This window comes from Aquarana catesbeiana, linkage group LG01 (genome assembly GCF_042186555.1).
Source record: "Aquarana catesbeiana isolate 2022-GZ linkage group LG01, ASM4218655v1, whole genome shotgun sequence".
NCBI classification, from domain to species: Eukaryota; Metazoa; Chordata; class Amphibia; order Anura; family Ranidae; genus Aquarana; species Aquarana catesbeiana.
The window spans coordinates 112,347,531-112,370,280 of NC_133324.1; positions in this window are offsets into that span (position 1 = coordinate 112,347,531).

The following is a 22,750-nucleotide window of genomic DNA, read 5'->3' on the forward strand; positions in this document are numbered from 1 at the left end:
GCGATGCGTAAACTGTTGGCGCTATATAGATCCTGTATAATAATAATAATAATTTCATGTTGTTAACCACTTACTTACCTGCAGTATAGTAAAGGTTGAAATTGTGAAAAACTGACGTTCTGTCTTATTGTCATTTTTACAAGGTTATTGATTCTACAGGGAAGTTTACCATTGCTGCGTCATTTCAAAGGTACTACACTCCCATTTAGCGGGTGTTTCAATTGATTTTCAAGCTTTTATGTAGCCAGGGCCGTCTTTAGCGCAGGGCAAACAGGGGAAATTGCCCTGGGCCCAATCTTTGTTGGGGGGCCCGCGCTAGCCGTGAATTGGGGCCCCGATCACAGCTTTGCAGAGAGCACAGAGGACACGGGAGGATGTATTCCTCGCTAGCCAGCTGAGAGGGGGCGGGGCCGGGAGCTCCACTGACGTTCTGACCCCACCCACATGCAGCCTGTGTACTCAGAAAAGAGCTTCTGTAGTGAGAGCCAGTGATCGGAGTGGGAGTGTCAGTGGAGCTTCCGGCCCCGCCCCCTCTATACTGGCTGGTGAATACAGAGGTCCGGGGGCGGGGCCCAGAGCTACAATGACACTCCTACTCCGATCACTGTCTCTCACTACAGGCGCTCTATTCCCAGTACACAGGCTGCACGTGGGCGGGGTCAGAGCGTCAGTGGAGCTCCCGGCCCCGCCCCTCTCAGCTGGCTAGCGCGGAATACATCCTCCCACGTTCTCTGTGCACTCTGCAAAGCTGTCATCGGGGCGGCCACTCACGGGTGATGTGGGCCCAGGGCCCACCCAACAAGCATCAGTGGAGCTCCCAGCTGCTTTAGTGAGAGCAGAGAGTGGAAGCCCTGCCCACACACCTGAATGTATGTAGTGAGTTTGGCTGGCCAGGTATGTCCATAGAACCATAGAATGCCTGACTGTTTAAACCCTGAGCTGTGTTATTTAACTGTAAAGCTGTGCATTGCTGAAAGTTCTCTGACCATCCCCTGTATAATGTCTGCAGTCTCTGATTGTCTCCTGCAGTATGCCCGCAGTCTCTGATTGTCTCCTGCAGTATGTCCGCAGTCTCTGATTGTCTCCTGCAGTATGTCCGCAGTCTCTGATTGTCTCCTGCAGTATGTCCGCAGTCTCTGATTGTCTCCTGCAGTTTGTCCGCAGTCTCTGATTGTCTCCTGCAGTATGTCCGCAGTCTCGGATTGTCTCCTCCCGTATGTCCGCAGTCTCGGATTGTCTCCTGCCGTATGTCCGCAGTCTCTGGTAATCTCCTGCAGTATGTCCGCAGTCTCTGATTGTCTCCTGCAGTATGTCCGCAGTCTCTGATTGTCTCCTGCAGTATGTCCGCAGTCTCTGTTAATCTCCTGCAGTATGTCCACAGTCTCTGATTGTCTCCTGCAGTATGTCCGCAGTTTCTGATTGTCTCCTGCAGTATGTCCGCAGTCTCTGATTGTCTCCTGCAGTATTTCCGCAGTCTCTGATTGTCTCCTGCAGTATTTTCGCAGTCTCTGATTGTCTCCTGCAGTATGTCCGCAGTCTCTGATTATCTCCTGCAGTATGTCCGCAGTCTCTGATTATCTCCTGCAGTATGTCCGCAGTCTCTGATTGTCTCCTGCAGTATGTCCGCAGTCTCTGATTGTCTCCTGCAGTATGTCCGCAGTCTCTGATTGTCTCCTGCAGTATGTCCGCAGTCTCTGATTGTCTCCTGCAGTATGTCCGCAGTCTCTGATTGTCTCCTGCAGTATGTCCGCAGTCTCTGATTGTCTCCTGCAGTATGTCCGCAGTCTCTGATTGTCTCCTGCAGTATGTCCACAGTCTCTGGTAATCTCCTGCAGTATGTCCGCAGTCTCTGATTGTCTCCTGCAGTATGTCCGCAGTCTCTGAACCTCTCCTGTAGTATGTGTATTAATGTGCCCCTTTACTTGCTCAATTATTTGGGATTGCTCCACTGCTCAGTGAGAGGTAATGATGTACATGAACCTCTAGCAACCAATCAGCAAACAGTAGTGATCTGCTTTAATCTCTAGCAACCAATCAGTAAGTGCTAATGATGTGCTGTAACCCCTAGCAACCAATTAGTGAGCGCTAATAATGTACATTAACCTCTAGCAACCAATCGGCAAGCAGAAATTATGTCTTGTAACCTCTAGAAACCAGCCATTGAGCAGTAATGATAGGCTGTAACCTCTGGCAAACAATTGCAATCGCTGCGTGATCTGCTGCAGTAAACTGATTTTGAGTCTACCTGCTATTTTTTGTATGTTTTAGAATGGAGGGGGGGCCCCAAGAAAATGTTTGCCCAGGGCCCAATCAAAATTAAAGACGGCCCTGTATGTAGCACAATTATTATTTTAACATTATTATATATTGTAACATTTGTTTTGTCAACCAATCTATATATAACTATTTTGTATAGTTATATGTCTGGGAAGTTTATCATTGCTGTGTCATTTCAAAGGTACAACACTCCCATTAGCGGGTGTTTCAATTGAGATTCCTAATTTTATGTAGCACAATCAGTATTTTTAGTTTTATGTAATGTTTGTTTTTGTCAACCAATATATATATATAACTATTTTGTATAAATACATGTCTGGTGAATAAATCTCCTATTTTTAGTCTGTGTTCATATTTGATTGACCCTGTATCTTAACCTTCCTGGCGGTATGATTATTTCCGATTTTTTTGCTGAAAGCGGTATTTTGCATGAAAATTTGGCGTTTTATATTGTAGATCTGTTATTCTTAGGAATAACTCATTTAAATCTGTCCAAACAAGAGTCTAGTAGACATCCCGGGTATGTTAAAGTTTGAAACACAAAATCACAAATTATAATATAATAAATAACTATAAATAATTATAACAAATAATAATATAATAATAATAATAAAAATTATTCAATAATGTAATCAAATCAAAAACACTGAAATTTGCTCAGTTGCAAAATTGTCGCTGTCATTACTTTCAGTGTTTGATGACAGATTACAAATCACTATCACTCAATTCTGCAAGTGATTCTAATTTATTATCGCTGTTTTCTAGCTGGTCTAAAACCACTTTTGATGTAAAGAGATGGTTTTGGTTGCTATGGACAATCTCCAGTTTCCAGGCAGAAAGAACAGTATATATAACATAAAACTGCATGCAGAGCACTGGACAGACCACTAGGGACAAAAGGGATGTGAAATAAATTGATACAGTATTGTAATCTGTAAGATTACAGTGTACTGTATATGTATTGTGTTTTTTACTTGGTGTCGTTCTCCGTCCCCGTGCGTCGCAACGCTCGCTGGGAACGGAGCTTGGCTCTGTGATAGATCCGGCGGAGGACGGCTCACACACAGAGCTGGGAGGACATCGCAGGATCCTGGGGACAAGGAAAGTTTGCTGTACCTGGATCCTGCGATGCGATCCCAAGTGTGGCTCAGGGTTACAGCTTTTGGAATACCGTCAGGGAGGTTAAATAAATAAATAAAAATATTATCGTTTGAAAATTACTCAATCATAAATACTGTGCAGGAAAATTATCCTCATAAGCATGACAGGTGGAAACAAAGGGGCTGAGATCTCCCTGCTATACTTACAGACTGCCCAACTGGCAGCTTTGGGTGTTACCAGCAATCTTTACAGGAGGCAGCTCCTCCTATTGTATTATCCATAATACAAAAATCTATAAAACATAAACATGGTAACCTCTCAAACCAAAGTGGTTCTTCTCATAATGGCATAGCGTAAGTGTACAGACCTAGGAACAGGGAGCTCACAGAGTCCCTAAAGGATATAAGAACTGGAAATTGAAAATTATTTGTGAGTGGACTAGAACACAAAACCTAAATTTTAAAAGGACCAGCCCCCCAACCCCCCCCCCCCTCCGTCTCTCCATACCCCTTTCTTTTCCTTCTTCTTTGCTCATCTACATCCACCCTTTTCTTTTATTTGGTGTCCCCCTAAGTGGAGGAACAGAACAGAAGAGCTGGAAATTGAGGATGAGCTACAATGCATGGCAGACTGCAGCCATGCAAGAGTTTGCCCACTTGGATGGCCAAGATGGTAACCACTAAAGTGGGTGGTGGAAAAGCCTCCTCTTCTGTGTAACACCAGGAACCTGAGCAGGAACCTACATTAGAGCAAGTATCTGAACCCCTCCTCACCAGGATTACGGTATGTAATACATCATTAACCAGTAAAACTGAGGATATTACAATCCATATAGATGTGTTCAGACAAAATCTGCAGAACATAAAAAAAAAAAAGATGAGACTCTTTATGGACTTTACCCTTCTATATACATTCTCCACATTCCTGTTATCTTTATAGCGAATGTCTGACCAGAAGAAAGGATTGAGGTTGTTTTGCTAAAAGACTGGAAATTGTTCACTTTATAAAGTGAATGTTAATGAGCTTTGTTAATAGGGGAAAAGCGGTGTTCACTGTGAATAATCAATCTTCTGCAAAGGAAAATTGATTTTTTTTCTTGCATAAGATTTCATAGACTGCTAAGTGAATGTGCTCTGCTTCTTTAGTTATTCAACGCAGTTCCTTAAATTTTGAATACCTCTGGGAGTCGAGTCCTAGTGTATTCATCACTGGAAGTAGCCAACTGTTGATATTGCCAAAAATCTAGTAAACTGATCACTTCCTCTGCACTGAAATCTCAAGCAGTGTTATCAGCCCTGCCCAGTTCACCTCTGTGAACTACAGAATGACCCCATATTATGGAGACGAGGAGAGAGGGATGTGTTCTGTAGCTCAAATTAGGAGCAAGCAGCTTAGGGAGACAATGCCGCCTTCCATAGACAGAACAAAGTAAGCGAGCATTGTCATCCTAGAACAGGAGGTTTTTTACAGGATCACCAGGTGAAAAAACAGGAAAAGAAATCCGAAAAAAGAAAACGAATGCAGCCACCACATCTAAAGGACTTGTAAGCTGCAATATATAACATTTTTGTTTTTAAGCTGAACTCCGGGAATTTTATTTTTTGCATACTTACATTGGGCCAGCTTGGCTTCATGCAAGTATCCATATCTGATAGCGAGAGGCTGCTGAGGATGCCATAAATCACTGTAGTAATCCTTGTTACATACAGTGAGAGACACTAATTTCCCAGGTTCTAAGTGTAGCGCCCCCCTGACTCTCGGCATCGGGGAGAGCTAACATCTCACCTCAGGATGCTGATTCCTAAGCATGGTGAGCATGGACAGTTGCAGAAAAATGGGGGCCAGTCACTTTTTGGGCTAGTTTACACTTGCTTTAAAATAAGGCTTTCGGACACGCTTTGTTAAAGCTCTCTGAACGCCAGTCAAAGCCCCTGTCACTAAATAAAATGGTTAGCTTACAGTCTTTTTTATGCCTTGCTTTTGCTTTGCTTTGGCTTCACTTCAAAAATTATACCCCATGTCGTTTTAGCCTTGCTTCAAAGTGTCTTCAAAGCCTCCATAGAAGTCTATGGTGAAGCTCACTTGAAGCACCTACAGCTTTTGAGAGGCTTTAATTCAGCTTTAGCTTCGCTTTGTTTTGGAGAAATTGCAGATATGAGATATCCACACACACACACACACACACACACATGGCATCTGCCAAGCTTCATCAAAGTATCAAAAGAGCATCACAGAAGCATCAGTAAAGCTTCATTGAAGCACCACCAAAGCCTAATCAAAGCACCAACGAAGCTACATCAAAGCATCAAAAGCACATCACAAAAGCATGTTGAAGCGGTAGGCGCTTTAATGTGTTGAAGTTGAAGCAAGTGTAAATGAGCCCTTAGGATGAAAAAAGTGAGCTCATTGCTCACAACAATAAAATGTAGGAAGAGAATGCACAGGACACCCTAGGACAGTAGGCAGACAGACCCGCAGACTACAAAAACAAAACATCCAGGTAGACAGCAATACAGAACAAGGACCTGGGGCCTGCACCCCACATTCTGTATCTATGTAGCAACAGCTTTCTCCCTACAGCAATCCAAAACTCACAGCTTCATGCAGGGATTCATTTGGATAAGTCAGTCTTGATGTTTCCACAGACTTTCCACAACTCATGGAAGAGTAAACTCTGGATCTTCATCTCAGACCTCAAGGCAGCAAACAGGCTCTCTCTCTCTGGCAGAGCCTCAAGCACATGGCTAGGCCTTAGTCTTCAGGCCTAACCCAATGCAGCTGTTCTTCACACATCCACTCCAGACCGAGGTCTTTGTGGGAGGACCCCGGTCACCTGGCCTCCCCAAATATTTATACTCTCTCCCAGCATGCACGGGAACCTTTAAAATACTACTGATTGGCTGAGAGAAATATGCATATTCACAACCTAGCTTTACTGCAGCTCATCATACTAATGCTAAAGGTAATAGCGCCACCTACTGACAACAGGGAGAAACCACAGCCCCACCAAATGAACACAAAGACTACAAATCAGCCAGGTTAACTACAACCTAGTACAACTAAATTTACTGGTAGCCCCTGTTTAAGACTAGGTTGCTACACTTGCAAGTGGCTTCACTTCTGCACACTGACCACAGTGGGGGGCGCTTGCTCAGCATCTTTGCAATTCATAGAATACCGTGTATTCTTTTTATTCCAATGAGTGCAAGGCATTCTCGGATAGGACGAGGTGGAGACGGGTGTCTATGCCACAATCTTTACCTCCTCCAATCAGAGAACTAGGTATTACAACAGTGCAATAGACATGTGCGATTAGTTTTGTACGAATCGAAAATTTGTACGAATTTCCATAAATCGGGACGATCCGAAATACGAATTGCTATGCTTCCGAATTTTGTACGAAATACGAAATTTAATTTACGAATTTCGGATCCAAATTCCTAACAAACATTTGTAATTGTTATGAAAAGCTAACGAACCTAAAAGTTAAAAACCCAGGAAGTCACCACAGCACAGTGATGGTGGGAGCCCCTCATAATTATAAATTCATCATAACGAACATTCGGAATTGTTACGAAAAGTTAACGAACCTAAAATTTAAAAACCCAGGAAGTCAGCACAGCACAGGGATGGTGGGAGCCCCTCATAATGATAAATTCATCATAATGAACATTCGTAATTGTTACGAAAAGTTAACGAAAATTCGTATTTCGTACAAATTTAAATGTAATTTCGGACACGAATTACGAAATATGAATGAATTCTAATATGAAACGGAACGAAACGAAACAAATTTATTGACGGCGCACATTTCTATAGTGCAAAGGACAATATTCTTGTTTTATGAGTGAATAATGTAACATTTGTGTACAGACCTTACTCTTCATTTATACAAAGGCTTACCTGCTCATTAAATGCTGGAGGAGATATACAAGACAAATTAGGTAAACTGATCCTGTTTATTAGGTAATTCAATTGTGCAAACAGTATTTAACCTTCAAACACAAAGTACATCATTAATTACATCTTATAGTGCAGTGTTTGACACTGGAGACAGATGAGGTTTTCAGGATTATGTCACAGTAGAAATATAAAGGGGTTGATTTACTAAAGCCAAATAGACTGTGCACATTGCAAAGTGCAGTTTCACTCTGCAAGAGCAATTGCTCCAGATCTTAGTAAATGAGCAGAATCTCTGCTGACTTCCATTATCCAATCATGTGCAAGCAACAATGCGTTTTTTTTTCTATTTTCCTTGCACATGATTGGGTATTATTTGCAAAGTGAAGCTTTACCTCATTTACTGAGCTCTGGAGCAATTGCACTTGAGTGCAACAACACTTTGCAATGTGCACAGTCATGGCGACCTGTCCTAACTATTTGTGGGGGGGGAGATGGACGTGATGGCGGCGATCACTGCAAGCACCCTGCGTTAGATGTACGAGAATGCTGTGGCGATCCACCGCCACCCCCCATGGGAGACTGACCTTAACTTAGGAGGCAGGTGGAAGGAAGATCCGGGCCATTGCTTCTCCTCCCGGCTGAACAGGAAGTGTGTCCTGAGACCCGATTGGCCTAAGACTCCCTGGCCAATCAGGTCTCAGTACAGTAGTATATTAATTCGCTATTGTCACACAACTTGGTGGGCTCAGGGCACAGTGCTCTGACCCCCAAGCCAACCCTTTTTTTAAGCCAGTTAGAGCCTCAGGCTCTAATCATGTGCTTAAAAAAATAAATAAAAAAAAAACCCAGTTGAAATGCATGTGTCCGGCGCCCTGCATGTGGATTAGGGGCTGGGCGCATGGATTAGGGGGGCTGTGCCCTGCATGGATGGGCCGCCACTGGTGCACAGTCTATTTGCCTTTAGTAAATCAACCCCATAGTGTTCATTGAATGCATTTATTAGGGTAGATAGTTTAAAATGTAAAGAGACTCTGGGTTGGATTTACTAAAACTGAAGCACTCAGAATCTGGTGCAGCTGTTCATGGTAGCAAATCAGCTTGTTCAATTAAACTTTGACAATAAAACCTGGAAGCTGATTGGTTTCTATGCAGAGCTGCACCAGATTTTGCACTCTAGTTTTAGTAAATCCCCCCCCCCGTCAATAATGACGCTTAGAAGAAAAGCTGCATGATTTCAGTGTGACTGCCTAAAAATATTTGTTTAGCATGAAATGCATTACAAAGAATGGTAATCTAATCTATGTTGGTGCCCTCTTGTATAATGACCAGAGATACAACAATTCTGCACTTTCTGAGACTTTTCCCTTCAATATACATCATATTGAAACAAGTTTCTTCTGGACTATGGGACTATGGACTTTAAGGGAGAGCAGAGGAGGTCTGGTGCAGCAGCCAGAATTCCCAATAATCATTTTGTACCATAACCTTTAATTACATATTTGAATGGAATGCAAAGGTTTCCAAAAACAATGGGTTTAGCAATGATTTCAAAACAATAAAATCACTTTTATTTATTGCAAAGTAAAATGTCTGGTTCTAAGTAGCTCATACTGTTTAAATGTCAACTGTCCAAGCTGCTGAAGGTAAACTGCAACTCAACTCCAAAAAGGGAGTTAATTGCACTTTAACACTGCCCCCCTCTGCCAGCACAATTGTGGGAAATTTTTTTTTCTTTCTTTCTTTAAAAAAAAAATGTTTTTTGAACTTTTAGCCGTGTCCCTCATCGCCATTTGGGGATAGACCTAAATCACATATACCTGGTCCTGCAGCCTCCTGGGGTGGCACAGTGGTGTAGTGAGTAGCACTCTCACCTAGCAGTAAAAAGGTAAACTGGTTCAAATCCCAACCACGACACTACCTGCCTGGAGTTTGCATGTTCTCCCTGTGTCTGCATGGGTTTCCTCCAGGTACTCCGTTTTCCTCCCACACTCCAAAGATATGCTGGTAGGTTAATTGGCTTCTGTCCAAAAAAAAAAAAAACTGGCCCTAGTATATGAATGTGAGTTGGGGACCTTGGATTGTGGGCTCCTTGAGGGTAGGGACTGATGTGAGGGTGTACTCACTCAGGATGGACTGGTGTCTTTATTCAACCTTACTAACTATGTAACTATGATACTTACATTGCATCCCCCAGGAGACTGCAGGATCGAACATAGATGTCAGTGTGGGACCTGTTGTGTTGCACCCAAAAGCGGATCGCAGCAGGACAATACTGGATTCACTGTGTGGATGAGTATGTGCTTTGAAGAGCACTAAAGGTAAATGGAAAAAAACATGGTGATCCTGTTACTAAATTTCCTTTAAAAAGAAAAAGTGATCCTGTTACTAATTAAAATTTGAAAGAAAAATGTAAACAAAAAAAATAAAAAAAATACACAGAAAAGGACCTTATATACCCACCGGTCTGGCTACCAATTTCTCAGATCTTTTCACAAAACAAACAAAATTTCCACATCAGACATATCCAGGAGTGTTGAATGCCTGGGCCCCCCGCTGTGCACTGTCTTTCTTACTCTCCATTGCCCCCTCTTTTTATTGTTGTGTGCTGTAGTGATGTAGGGGCTAGGAGGCCAAATCTTAGCAGAGAGACAAATCATCGGATACACCAGTATTCAGGCCAGGTTCACACTGGTGCGACACCACAGCCATCCTACTTTGGATCTGACTTTGCCCTGCGACTTGAAGCCGACATACGTCCGACTTTCAATGAATGGGGATCCGACTTGGATCCCCGCCAATACCAGGCACTGTGTTTGGTATGACTCTTGAGGGGGAACTCCACGCCAAATTTTAAATAAAAAATTGGCATGGGTTCCCCCTCCAAGAGCGTACCAGGCCCTTGGGTCTGGTATGGATTTTAAGGGGAACCCCCTACGCTGAAAAAACGGCGTGGGGGTCTCCCCCAGATCCATACCAGAACCTTATCCGAGCACGCAGCCCGGTCGGTCAGGAAAAGGGGTATGGACAAGCGAGCGCCCCCCCCCTCCTGAACCGTACCAGGCTGCATGAGGCCCCCCCCGCCCCAAAGCACCTTGTCCCCATTTTTATGAGGACAAGGGCCTCTTCCCGACAACCCTGGCCGTTGGTTGTCGGGCTCTGCGGGTGGGGGACTTATCGGAATCCAGGAGCCCCCTTTAATTAGGGGGCCCCCAGATCCCGGCCCCCCACCCTATGTGAATGAGTATGGGGTACCCATACCCCTACTCATTTACCTGGGGAAAAAAGGGTCAATAAAAAAGCACACTAGACAGGTTTTTAAAGTAATTTATTAGGCAGCTCCGGGGGGCTTCTTCCGACTACGGGGGTCTCTTCTGACTCCTCCGCGCTCTTCGGCCTCTTCTCCATGCTCTCCGGCCTCTTCTCCCGGTCCCTGGTTCTTCTCCCGCTCTCCGGTTCTTCTGCCGGGCTCCTCCGCTATCTTCTGCTCTTTTGCTGCTCTTTTGCTAGCGGTGGCCCGGTCTTCTCTGTCATCTTATTCCCTTCGGTCTTCTTCCAATGTTGACACGACACTCTCTCCCGCTGTAATGCCGTGTGCGAGGTGCGCAACGACTAGGTGCGCAAATACTAGGTATGGAGCGTGGTCACCGGGTGATTTAATTCGTTGTCTCCGCCCATTATGACGTCACCGTCCCATCATACCCCAGGTGGTGATGTCATAAGGGGCGGAGTCACCGGATGACATCACCCGGTGACCACGCACCATGCCTATATAAGTTGTTGCATACCGCGCACACCGAATTACAGCGGGAGAGAGCGTTGTGTCAACATCAGAAGAAGAGAAGAGAGAAGAAGACGATGGAGAAGACGGGGCCACCGCTAGCAAAAGAGCGGGCAAAAGAGCAGAAGATAGCGGAGGAGCCCGGCAGAAGATACCGGAGAGCAGGAGAAGAACCGGAGAGCGTGGAGAAGAAGGAAGAGACCCCCAAAGTTGGAAGAAGGCCCCCTGAGCTGCCTAATAAATTACTTTAAAAATCTGTCTAGTGTGTTTTTTATTTACTTTTTTTTCCTAGGTGAATGGGTAGGGGTACAATGTACCCCATACTCATTCACATAGGGTTGGGGGCCGGGATCTGGGGGCTCCCCTAATTAAAGGGGGCTCCCGGATTCCGATAAGCCCCCCGCCTGCAGATCCTGACAACCAACGGCCAGGGTTGTCGGGAAGAGGCCCTTGTCCTCATCAACATGGGGACAAGGTGCTTTGGGGTGGGGGGGCCGCAGGGCACCCCCCTGCCCCAAAGCACCCACCCACCTATGTTGAGGGCATGGGGCCTGGTACGGTTCAGGAGGGGGGCCGCTTGCTCATCCCCACCCCTTTTCCTGACCGGCCGGACTGCCTGCTCGGATAAGGGTCTGGTATAGATTTGGGGGGACCCCCACGCTGTTTTTTCGCCATAGGGGGTTCCCCTTATAATCCATACCAGACCCAAGGGCCTGGTATGCTCTTGGAGGGGGAACCCATGCCAGTTTTTTATTTAAAGTTTGGCGCGGAGTTCCCGCTCAAGATCATCTGAGCACAAGTCGCATGCCAAAGTCGAATCATGCAAGACAGTGATCCGACTTTGATCCGACTTCAATGATAGTCAATGGGCTCAAGTAGGATCAAAGTCGGACCAAAGTAGTACAGGGAGCATTTTCAAAGTCGGACCGATTTGTGTCGGACCAGTTAAGACGGCTCCCATAGGGAAACATTGATTTTCACACGTCATACGACATGAGCTCCCAATGTCGGAGCATTTGTCGCACTAGTGTGAACCTGGCCTGAATGTGAACAATTTGCTAAAAGCCTTGCCTCCTCAACAGAGTTGAGATTCGAGGAATGGTCTGTGATGTAAATGAATACATTAAGGCTTCATGTATACGGGACGTTGTTTAACCTCTCCTGAACGACTTAACTTTGACAACTAGAAACTGGCATCTAAAAACATCCGTTTAGCCGCATTTGCGTCTAGAAGCTTTTGTAAAAAAAAAATAATATATATATATATATTTTTTTTTGTTAAAATGAAAAACGTCTGTAAATGAAACGCTGCTAAGCGCGAACAAGCTGTTACAGGCATTTGGCGATTCAAATGCCTCTGAACATCCGTCTGAACCCATTTTTTTTGCGTTCCAAAAAATGCTTCTAAACTCAACTGCCTAGAAATGACTATAAATGACCCTGTGTACATGTACTGATAAGATAACATAGAAAAGAGTTCAGGGGCAGCTGAAAAAAAGCCCAACTGCTCCTAAACGTCCGTTTACCAGCAGCAGTGTACTTGAGGCCTAATGCCCCATACACTCCATCAGAAATTCCATCAGAAAAAACTTGGATGGTTTTTCCGACGTAATTCCACTCAAGCTTGCCTTGCATACACACAGTCACACAAAAGTTCTCTGAACTTTCGACCGTCAAGAACGCGGTGACGTACAACACTACGACCAGCCGAGAAAATGAAGTTCAATGCTTCCGAGCATGCGTCGAATTGTTTCCAAGCATGTGTGATTTTTTGCGCGTCCGAATTGCATACAGATGAACACATTTTTGGATAGGAACTTTTTCCGACCGAAAAATAAAGAACCTGCTCTCAATCTTTTGTTGGCTGGAATTCTGCCAGCAAAAGTCCGATGGAGCATACACAGGGTCGGAATTTCTGACCAAAAGCTCACATCCGACTTATGCTGGCGGAATTTCTGATCTTGTGTAAGGGGCATTAGGTCTGCATAAAGCAGAGTTTTGAATATACAGGCAGTCCCTGAGTTACAAACATCCGACTTACATGCGACCCATACTTAAACAGAGGGAGACAACAGGAAGTGAGAAGAAATGTATCCCTAGGAAGGGAAATTAACTCCTGTAAGAGTTATCATGGGAAAAATGTGTCTCCACTGATGCTTTATCACCAATCCTTGTTTCCACAACAACTCAAAATTTTCATAATCCAATTGTCATAAAGACATAAATTGAGGTGAAATCTTCTGAACAGAGACACAGACAGCAAAACAAACATTACAGGGGTGTGTAACCCTTCCCTATGCTATCTAAAAAAACTTAAAATATTTTTTGACTGCAGTTACACTTAAAAGATGTACCTATTCCAGCTTATATACAAATTCAACTTAAAAAGATAGTTCACCTGTACAAAAAAACTGCCTATTCAGGTGTAGCACTGACCCCCGAAGGAGCTGCTGATATTTGATTGGGCCTGTACTCTGCTATATTACCCCTAAATGAATTGGCTCAACCCGCTTGACACAGCTGTGTAACAATGGTGGTGTGAAGCTTAAAGTGGTGTTCTGGCCGAAATTATACTTTTTAAATAAAAATACCCCTATAATACACAAGCTTAATGTATTCTAGTAAAGTTAGTCTGTAAACTAAGGTCTGTTTTGTTAGTTTATAGCAGTAGTTTGTTATTTTATAAACTTACAGCAGGCTGTGGCCATCTTAAGTGTGGGCATCTGAAACCAGACTGTATTTCTTCCTGGATCTCATCCTTGCAGATCTCTCACATGCTCAGTGCAGCACAAGCAATGTAATAGGTTTCAGGTCAGGTTTCCATAGCAACGGCAGTTTCAGAGGAAGTTGCCGCCCCTTCCCAGAAGGCATTGCAAACAGGAAATGATGCGATGGGCCGCGGCCAGGGAGGAGGAAGTGAAAAATGAATACAGCAGATATACAATAGGTGCTGAGAAAAAAAATTAAAAAATATCCAATTCGTTTACAGTGCACAGTTTAGTGAGGGATGCTGAAGAGTTGTAAAAGTGGGTGGAACTCCACTTTAACAACAAGGAACAATTCCACAATATACAATACACCAATAATGTACCTTTACCATTACCTCTGTATCCATTATTCCACCTGTAGGAAAAGGAACAATGCTTCACACCAGTTGTAATTAACCAGAATGTGATTTTACTGAGACTGGTATAAACAGTAGTTACAATAACTGCATTGCCACACAAACGTAATATGACAATACAACGAATATTCACAACTGATTAATATGTAAAGATTTCTTGGTTGACCCCTGCAGGCGCGTCTCCAAGTGGGACTAGTGCTCAGAGTGACAATGCCTTGACACTGGGCACCTTCCCACTTCCAGCATGGCCATAATAAGCACACTAATGCAAGGTTATCAAACACAGCACACTACATTTGCTCAAGAGCTCCCCCTGAGGTATGAGGCAGTCCTTTGCCACTGTAACCGAACACAAGGCCTCCCAGTAGAAAGATATAGTCTCTGATCTTCTGTCTTCTGCTAGCTATTATACTGCAGTGTTTGTAATCCAAGGGGTTAACAAGCAAAGAAGTAACATAAGCTCATGATTTAGAACAGTTCGCACGCACTTATAACTGCCTCTGGTATAGTTATCTGTGAACCGCCACAGTGTTAGCTCTTAGTGAAGTATAGGCTTGAGGCCTGCTTAAACTCATTCTATTTGAATGAGACCCCTCCACGGAACTGCAGATCTCAGCAACACTGTGGTATGAGTCTAAGTGTGTTAAATGCGTTAAATAACTTCTGGGCGTCTGCCCTCTCACCACACCAGGCCTGAAAAGTTGGATGCCTCCGCTCCACAAGATCTCAGTCTATTTGCTGCGTCCACGCAATCATGCTGCTCCATTCCACAAGATGACTGGGAGTCCTCACTTACCTCCGTCAGGTATCTCTGGATCCTTCCCGATCCGACCACACTGCTGCTCCAGCACGCTGTGGTGTAAGCTTCTCCTCTGGCTTCAAGTTCGCTCCGCACAATGTAGGCTGCAACTCTGTGGGACACACACACCCACAGAGCCCTGCAGGCAGGCCACGCATCCCAGGAACAAGAGAAAGAAAATGGCCGCTCTGGGCCTTTTATATCCTACCCAGCATGCAGTTCAGTCACTCAGTGAACATGGGTAGGAGAGTGAGCATTGTGGGTAGGTGAGTCCTTTCACAAGGTAAACAATTAGGTCACTTCCTGCATAACTGTTATGTGAAAAATAGAGAAGTCTGTTCACATTTTTACCACTGGAGAGGGAACCAATTTATAGCATTGTCCATTATTTAACATTATATGGCATTAGAAGGCAAAAATACCAGTGCTACACAGGTAAGGGATGTTTGTAGATTAAAACAAACTGTGCAGCTCTGACTAAAGATCTATAATACCCTTGCCATAGGTGTAGGTCATTTACATACCTTAAGAAGCCTAACCGGACAATGCTAAGTACTCCCAAGACATTGCTAAGTGAGGCCTAGTCATCACTGCTCACCTCCACCATCACAGGAGTGAGCTCTTTCTCTGATTCAAACCCCCTCACATGCACTCTCTCTCCCCTGAAGCAGTAGCTCTGAGCTCAGCATTTGAGAACTCACCCCTGTGATGATGGAGGTGAGCAGTGATGACTAGGCCTCACTTAGCAACATCCTGGGAGTATTCCACTCAGGCTTCATAAGGTGTGTAATAGGCCTACACCTATAACAAGACCTTTATTAAATTTTAGTCAAAGCAACACAGTTTGTTTTTATCTACGGTTGTCCCTTATCTGTATAGGCAGTTTTGTGGTAAAGGTGAACTATTGCTTTAAGAACAAACCTACAGACCCTATCTGGTTTGTAACCCGGGGACTGCCTGTAAAGGTAAAATCAAGAACACCGGGCTCATGACCACAAACTAGAAGGAAGAAAGCTCAGAACTAATCTTAGAAAGTATTACATTTTCTGAAAAGTTAGTTGAAGTTTGGAACAGACTCTCAGGTAGTGAGTAGGTAAGTAGAACAGCAAGTGAATTTAAATATGCTTGGGACAAACAGAGATCTGTACAAAAAAGAAAAAAGGAGAGGGACCGTTTGTTTTTTTCTGCCGTGACTCTTCTATAAAAGTGTTTTCTTTTGTAGTTTATTTTTAATTTTTAAAATGGCAACAAGATCAATTTAAATCGAGCAGGACAGTAAAGGAAAACTACGCTGAAAGAAGACACAGGCTGCCAGTGCAACTTCTAAGTTACTGACCAAGAACAAATAAAGGTCAGGAAGACTTCAATGGTTGCTTGCTTGTTGCAGCTAGAGACAGGCAACTAACATTTTCAGAAGAAGATCAAGTCATATTTCTCTCAATATAGATTTTCATCAGCCACAGAATGTAGACAAGATCTGATGTAATTTTTTCTGTAAATAAGACCAAAACAAATCTTTTATAGAAAATAAATATCAGTTCTTGCATCGTATTAGAAATCAGATTGTTCTGTGTGGGTGTAGTACAAGTCATGATCACCACACATTACAATCTAATTGTACATCTCCTTTGGACCTACCAACAACTGTGTAGTGCAGGGGCTTGCCTGATGGGATACAAATTAATTGGATAGTTTAGGTAGGTCCTCATATTAGTTTTGGTAAATCTTAAGTTGATTGTGCAGTCAGATTGCAACGCAAAGTATATGGTGACCCTTAAACAAGAAGGCAATCATATCCGCTGCTGACTTTTATTGTGATCTGGACTCTTCTTTAAAGCGGGGGTCCACCTATCTATCTTTTTTTTTTTTTTTTGAGTTTATTCACAAACTTTTCTTCTCAGCATTACATACTCACATATTGTGTGTAATATGTCCGCCTGTGTCAGATTTCGTCGGAAAGTATAACTTATATTATTCACTGCAGGCGGTTTCCATCTTCATTGTGGGCATTTGAAGCCCACAAGCATTTATTTCCTGGATGTGGTGAATGCTGTGCTCCCAGCATTCACCGCTCGTTCCCGCACATGCTCAGTGGCATCCTGGGAAGCCTGAGACTAGCTCCCAGGAGTCTGGGAGAGGCTAGAAACACGCCTACTCCCACGGGAGGAGAACCAGGAAGTGCAAAGAAGAATAGAAAAATAAAAGGTAATTACAGCGATTTAAATTTTTTTAAACGGCATGTCAGCATCTAGGCCAGGAAGAGAATACATACAGATATTGTTCAAAATTTGGGTGGAACTCCGCTTTAAATTGACCAGATCATACGCCCAAACTTGTTCTAAACCAGCACCTTCCATGCATGTCAGCTGCCATTCCGATAATGGGAACCTGCAGACAATCACTCGGACATCTTCAGGAAGCTTTGCAGATAACTTCTTCTCCAGCTCCTCCACCTTCAGAGATGAGGGCCAGATTGCACAATGTCACAGGAGGAAGAACATGTCAGGGAAAAGAATAATTAATACGCTATAGTAATAGGAAATGCATAAGGCACATGTATAACGTTGAAAAATGTCACATCAGTATCTACAGAGACAACATTCTTAACCTATGCCAACCACAAAATACATTGAAGGCCTCTTGAACCCTTCAGGAAAGAGAGCCCTGACTGATGGGGGCATGGCGGAGAAAAGGTGGCTGTTGGGGTCACTCTGGATTGGTGCAGGACGGGATAGGGGTTGGGCCTGAGCTCAATAGTTTGGCACCCCAGGGGATTCTAGGCCTTTTCGGATGGAAGCATGGAAGAGCTGCCCACCCTCCCGCCCTATTTCTGGTTGGTATGTCACAGCTTGCTGCGGTTTTGGTGACTTTGCCAGCAAACATGGATTAATAGTTATGCCTTTGATGGTAATTGGGAGATAGACGGCCGGTCCGGCACTTATGGTAAGGACAGGCCCCTCCTTCATCTCCCTTTCCCATTTGGAATTGTGTGCTCACAGTGCAACTGTGACTGGCACTGTTAAAATGTTAATGTTATGTTTGAGTTAATAAAAGCTGTGGCCTTGCCCTTTCCAACATTAATGGTTGTATGTGGTCTTTATTGGATGGGAAGAAGGGGTAAGGTGTTATAAGTTGCTATGGTAATTTATGGTATGGGACCTGGGCTTATTGCACCTCAGCAGTCAAGATTGTGGGCTTCAATACCCACAGGCCACACATATGCATACATGGGCGTCCGAGGTTTCTGTGCTGAGAGAACCCTCACTGCATTCCCCTAGCACATTGATTAAGCTGTCATAGACAGCTCCTGGTCCAAGAAATGATCCGGAGCTGGCTGGATCGACTCTCAATCATGTGACTATTGTGACAGCCAATCACCATTGTGACAGCCAACCCCTTTAATCAAAGCAGTTAAAGGAAACCATATACATAGCAGTTCAGTTTGCATTCCAACACAGTGCCCTTGTGTCTGCCAACAAAGACGGCCGTAGCTCAGCACATGATTGAAGCTGAGTAGCAAATGCCGACGAGGGACCTTGGACTTTTGAAGGAGGGGTAAGTAATGCAGACTTTAGTTCTGCATTAATAGGATTCTTTTTATAAAATTATATTTCAGTTAAATTCTCCACCCCTGGCTGGCAGTTCTCTGCTGTTATGCATAGGGCCAATTTATTGTTTAACAGTGAGTCAGGAAATATAATCTTAGCAACAGCCTAATGTTAATCAAGAACCCTAAAAAGAATGTGTGTTCATCGGGCAATTGGCACAAGACACTCAAATTTCCATAAAAACGCAAAAAGTGCAGCGCTGAAAATATTTAGCAATCATATACCAAACATAGACGTAAAAAAATATATATCTATTATTAAAACCTGACGCACATGATTATAAAGTGTTCATAAAAAATCCTATTTAGATCAAAAAGTCCGCAAAGTAAAAATGTGTTATAACAAGTAAAGTCCTCTAAAGGTGACACTTCCCAGTGCAGCAACACAAATGTATAAAGTGACTTCAGTGCTCCTTCACCAATATGTACTCACCAGAATGCCACTGATAAACAGCATTAGATATCAATCCAATATAGAGGAATTCCCAGCAGCCATTCGATCAGTCCTCCAGATAGACAGTGCTCAATCAAGGGGAATCAGTGATGGCCGTCGAACTGAGCCTTGGATACGGTAGCATGATGTCAGTACGTAAGGCCCCTCCCAGCGAGTTTCATGCACATACACGTCTTCAGAGCATACGCCTGAAGACGTATCCACTGAAGACGTAGGCACATCCCCTGAGGACGTGCATACACATGAAAAGCGTTGGGAGGGGCCTTTACGTGCTGACGTCACGCTGCCATATCTGAGGCTCGATTTGGCGACTATCACCAATTCCCCTTGATTGAGCACTGTCTATCTGGAGGACTGACCGAATGGCTGCTGGGAATTCCTCTATATTAGATTTATATCCCACACTGTTTACCACTGGCAATCTGGTGAGTGCATATTGGTGAGGGATGAGCACTGGAGTCACTTTATACAGAAGAGCACTGGAGTCACTTCATAGGTTTGTGTTGCTACACTGGGAAGTGTCACCTTTAGAGGACTTTTCTTTGAATTGTTAGAACACATTTTCACTTTGTGGACTTTTTGATATTTATGGGATTTTTTATGAACACTTTATGTGCATGATGTCTTGATAATAGATATATTTTTTTTTTCACGTCTATGTTTGGTATATGGCAATAATGAGTGGAAGAGAAGACCGGTAGGACCCCTCCAATTGGGTCCTATCTCTTCCAGAGGAAGGAGGTATTAGGACTATTACGGTACCAAAGAGGTATAAACAAGGATATATAAAAAACTTGAGTTTATTGAAAATTAAGACATTAAAAAGTCCATGAAAGGACACCATAATAAGTAGACAAGTGACATAATACAAAAATATTGACAGCAATGTTGACAAAAGGGTTATGATGTAATGCCCACAAAGGTAAATGAAGGCAGATATATTTTGTACTTGCGAACGTGACCTCTACAGTTTCGCGGTCAAACCGCTTCTTCAGGAGGCGTCCTAGTACAATTTCTACAAAGTAAAGAAATCAACATTACAAAAACAGCTGAACATTTAAAAATAAGACAACAATATAGTAAACCTGTAAAACAGTTGATATTTTGCAGGTCCCTTGGCCTGCTGGGAGAGCCTATTTATTTGGGTGAGGTCAGGTTAACAGGGTCTGTGCCACCGGGACATCTGTCTGGGTGGACATGTGTTGTATTCCCCCGGGCTGCTAGGCCGGAGCCTAAGGCCTATCCTGGGGACATCTGGCTGCTAGGCTATCTGAGGGCCTATCAAGAAGCAAGAGAGCAGTGTAGGGTTGGGACTGTGGTTTGCAGTCCAACCAGAAGTGACAGTTCTGCCTGCTGGAGAACATGTCAGAGGTAGAGGGGAAGCTGTCGTCACTAAGGAACCATCCACCTTATTAACGGGGACCACTGTGAGTAGCTGAAGCAAGTACCAGAGCAGTATTCTCCCCAACCGGGGACAGTGAAGAATTGGTAAACTTCAGCAGGAGTCAAGCCAGGGACCCAGCCAGTGGAGGTGACGCTTGCAGAGCAGCCTTGTGTGTCAAGCCAGGGACTGAGCAGGCCAGTGGGGTGACGCTTGAGGAGTATCTTAGATGCCAAGCTAGAGACCCAGCAGGGAAGTGGGGGTGATGCTTGAGGAAGATACTGAGAGAGAAGGTTGGAAGAGCTCAGGAGATCCAGTGGCAGTGGATCTGCAAGTCTAGTGAGAGAGACTGGGAGCTCAGCTGAGTGAAGATCTACAATAGGAGATTGTAGAGGAAGTGAAAGGTTCATTGTAAACAAAACAAAACAACCAAACAATAGTCTCCTGCGCTCCGGTGTTTTACTAGACTCAAATGGCGTGGATCATTCTTCAATACGAGGCAAATGGTCTTGCAGTCCTCTTCGTAACAATGGGTGTTCATGCAACTAAAGAGAAAAATGAAAAAGAGAAGAGGGCGCACCGACCTAGTGCATTAACATAAAAAGGATTTATTAAAAGTATAAAAACAAAGGTACTACTCACAAGCGAGCATAAAAAACAGGCTTCTCTTAACAGCAGCAGCTATATCCCTTGCTGCTTGATGACGAGAGGTAGATGATGTTACCCCAAACGGCTGAACGGCTGACGTTTCAGGGGCGCACCCCCTTCCTCAGAGCCTAGACGGTCCGTGGATCCTCTGTCCAGTGTGCCCTAATGTATATAGAGGATCCACAGACCGCCTAGGCTCTGAGGAAGGGGGTGCGCCCCAGAAACATCAGCCGTTCAGCCGTTTGGGGTACCATCATCTACCTCTCGTCATCAAGCAGCAAGGGATATAGCTGCTGCTGTTAAGAGAAGCCTGTTTTTTATGCTCGCTTGTGAGTAGTACCTTTGTTTTTATACTTTTAATAAATCCTTTTTATGGTAATGCACTAGGTCGGTGCGCCCTCTTCTCTTTTTCATTTTTCTCTAAAGGTTCATTGTAACCTTTGTTAGGAAATGTTCAAGATTGTTGCCATAGGAGACAGCGTGTCTACACATGCAAATATGGTGTTCGGCTGGGTGCCTTTCCCTGCGTGGCTGTCTACCTATATAAGTCTCGGAGTCTGCCAATTAACATTGCTACTACTAAAGGGTGTCCTGGCCCTAAACCCTCTCTCCCACATTTCTGTTTAAGAGACAGTAAATCTCTTTGTGTCTGGCGCCCATGAATCTACCTTGCATTACACCTACAATGCCTCCTAACCCACTCTACAACTCTGGAGGTTCTCATTAGACCGAAGGGGACTCGGGACTTTGCTAGACAAGAAAAAAAAAATATATATTGTGCCCTATACATGCCGTATTAATCAGTGTATAACACGCACTTTTTTCCCTTTAAAATCAGGGGAAAATCGTGGGTGCGTGTTATACGCCGATCCCCGCTGTCCGTGAGCCAAAAAAGAGCGAGCGCCGCTAAAAAGGACCGAGCCGAGTGCTCGGCTCCGCTCGCAGTCACACCATCCCACCTCCCTGCTGTTTCAGAGAGGATGAGAGGAGCGAGCGCTGCCGAAAAAGACCGAGCCGTGTGTACTGTGTGTACTGAGCAAGGCTGCACTGAGCAAGGCTGCACTGGGCAAGGCTGCATATGACAATGGGCAAGGCTGCAAATGGACACTGTTCATTCTGCAATGATGGACAAGGCTGCAGATGAACACTGATGAGGCTGCATTGATGGGCATTTAAATGTAAGTTTTTTTCCTTAAACTTCCCTCCTAAAAGTTTTTTCCTTAAAATGCCCTCCTAAACTTGGGGTGTGTGTTATACGCAGGCGCGTGCTATACGCCGATAAATACGGTAATTATGTAGTATGCTTCTGCTGAGTTCGCCTTAAAAAAATGGTTTAGATTGTTTAAAAATTGTTAGGAAAACAAACAAGCATACAGTATTACCACTACAAAATAACTGACTGCGAGTAGCTGTTCCAAGCATTCTCTATTGCTTTGCAGGTACAATAATCTGTGCAGAGTAATATATTTCGAGAATGAACAACATGCTGTATATGACACAACAATGTAATTGCATTTCCAAAGTTAAGTGGAGGGTTCATTTTGTGCTTGTAAACGACCTGTTACGCACAATTAGAGTATTCAGTGCAGGACATAAAGTCAACGAAGGACAGAAATGAACTTTTCATACACATACCAATGTGGATGGAAGAGATTGGAGGTAATGAAAAATAATGTCA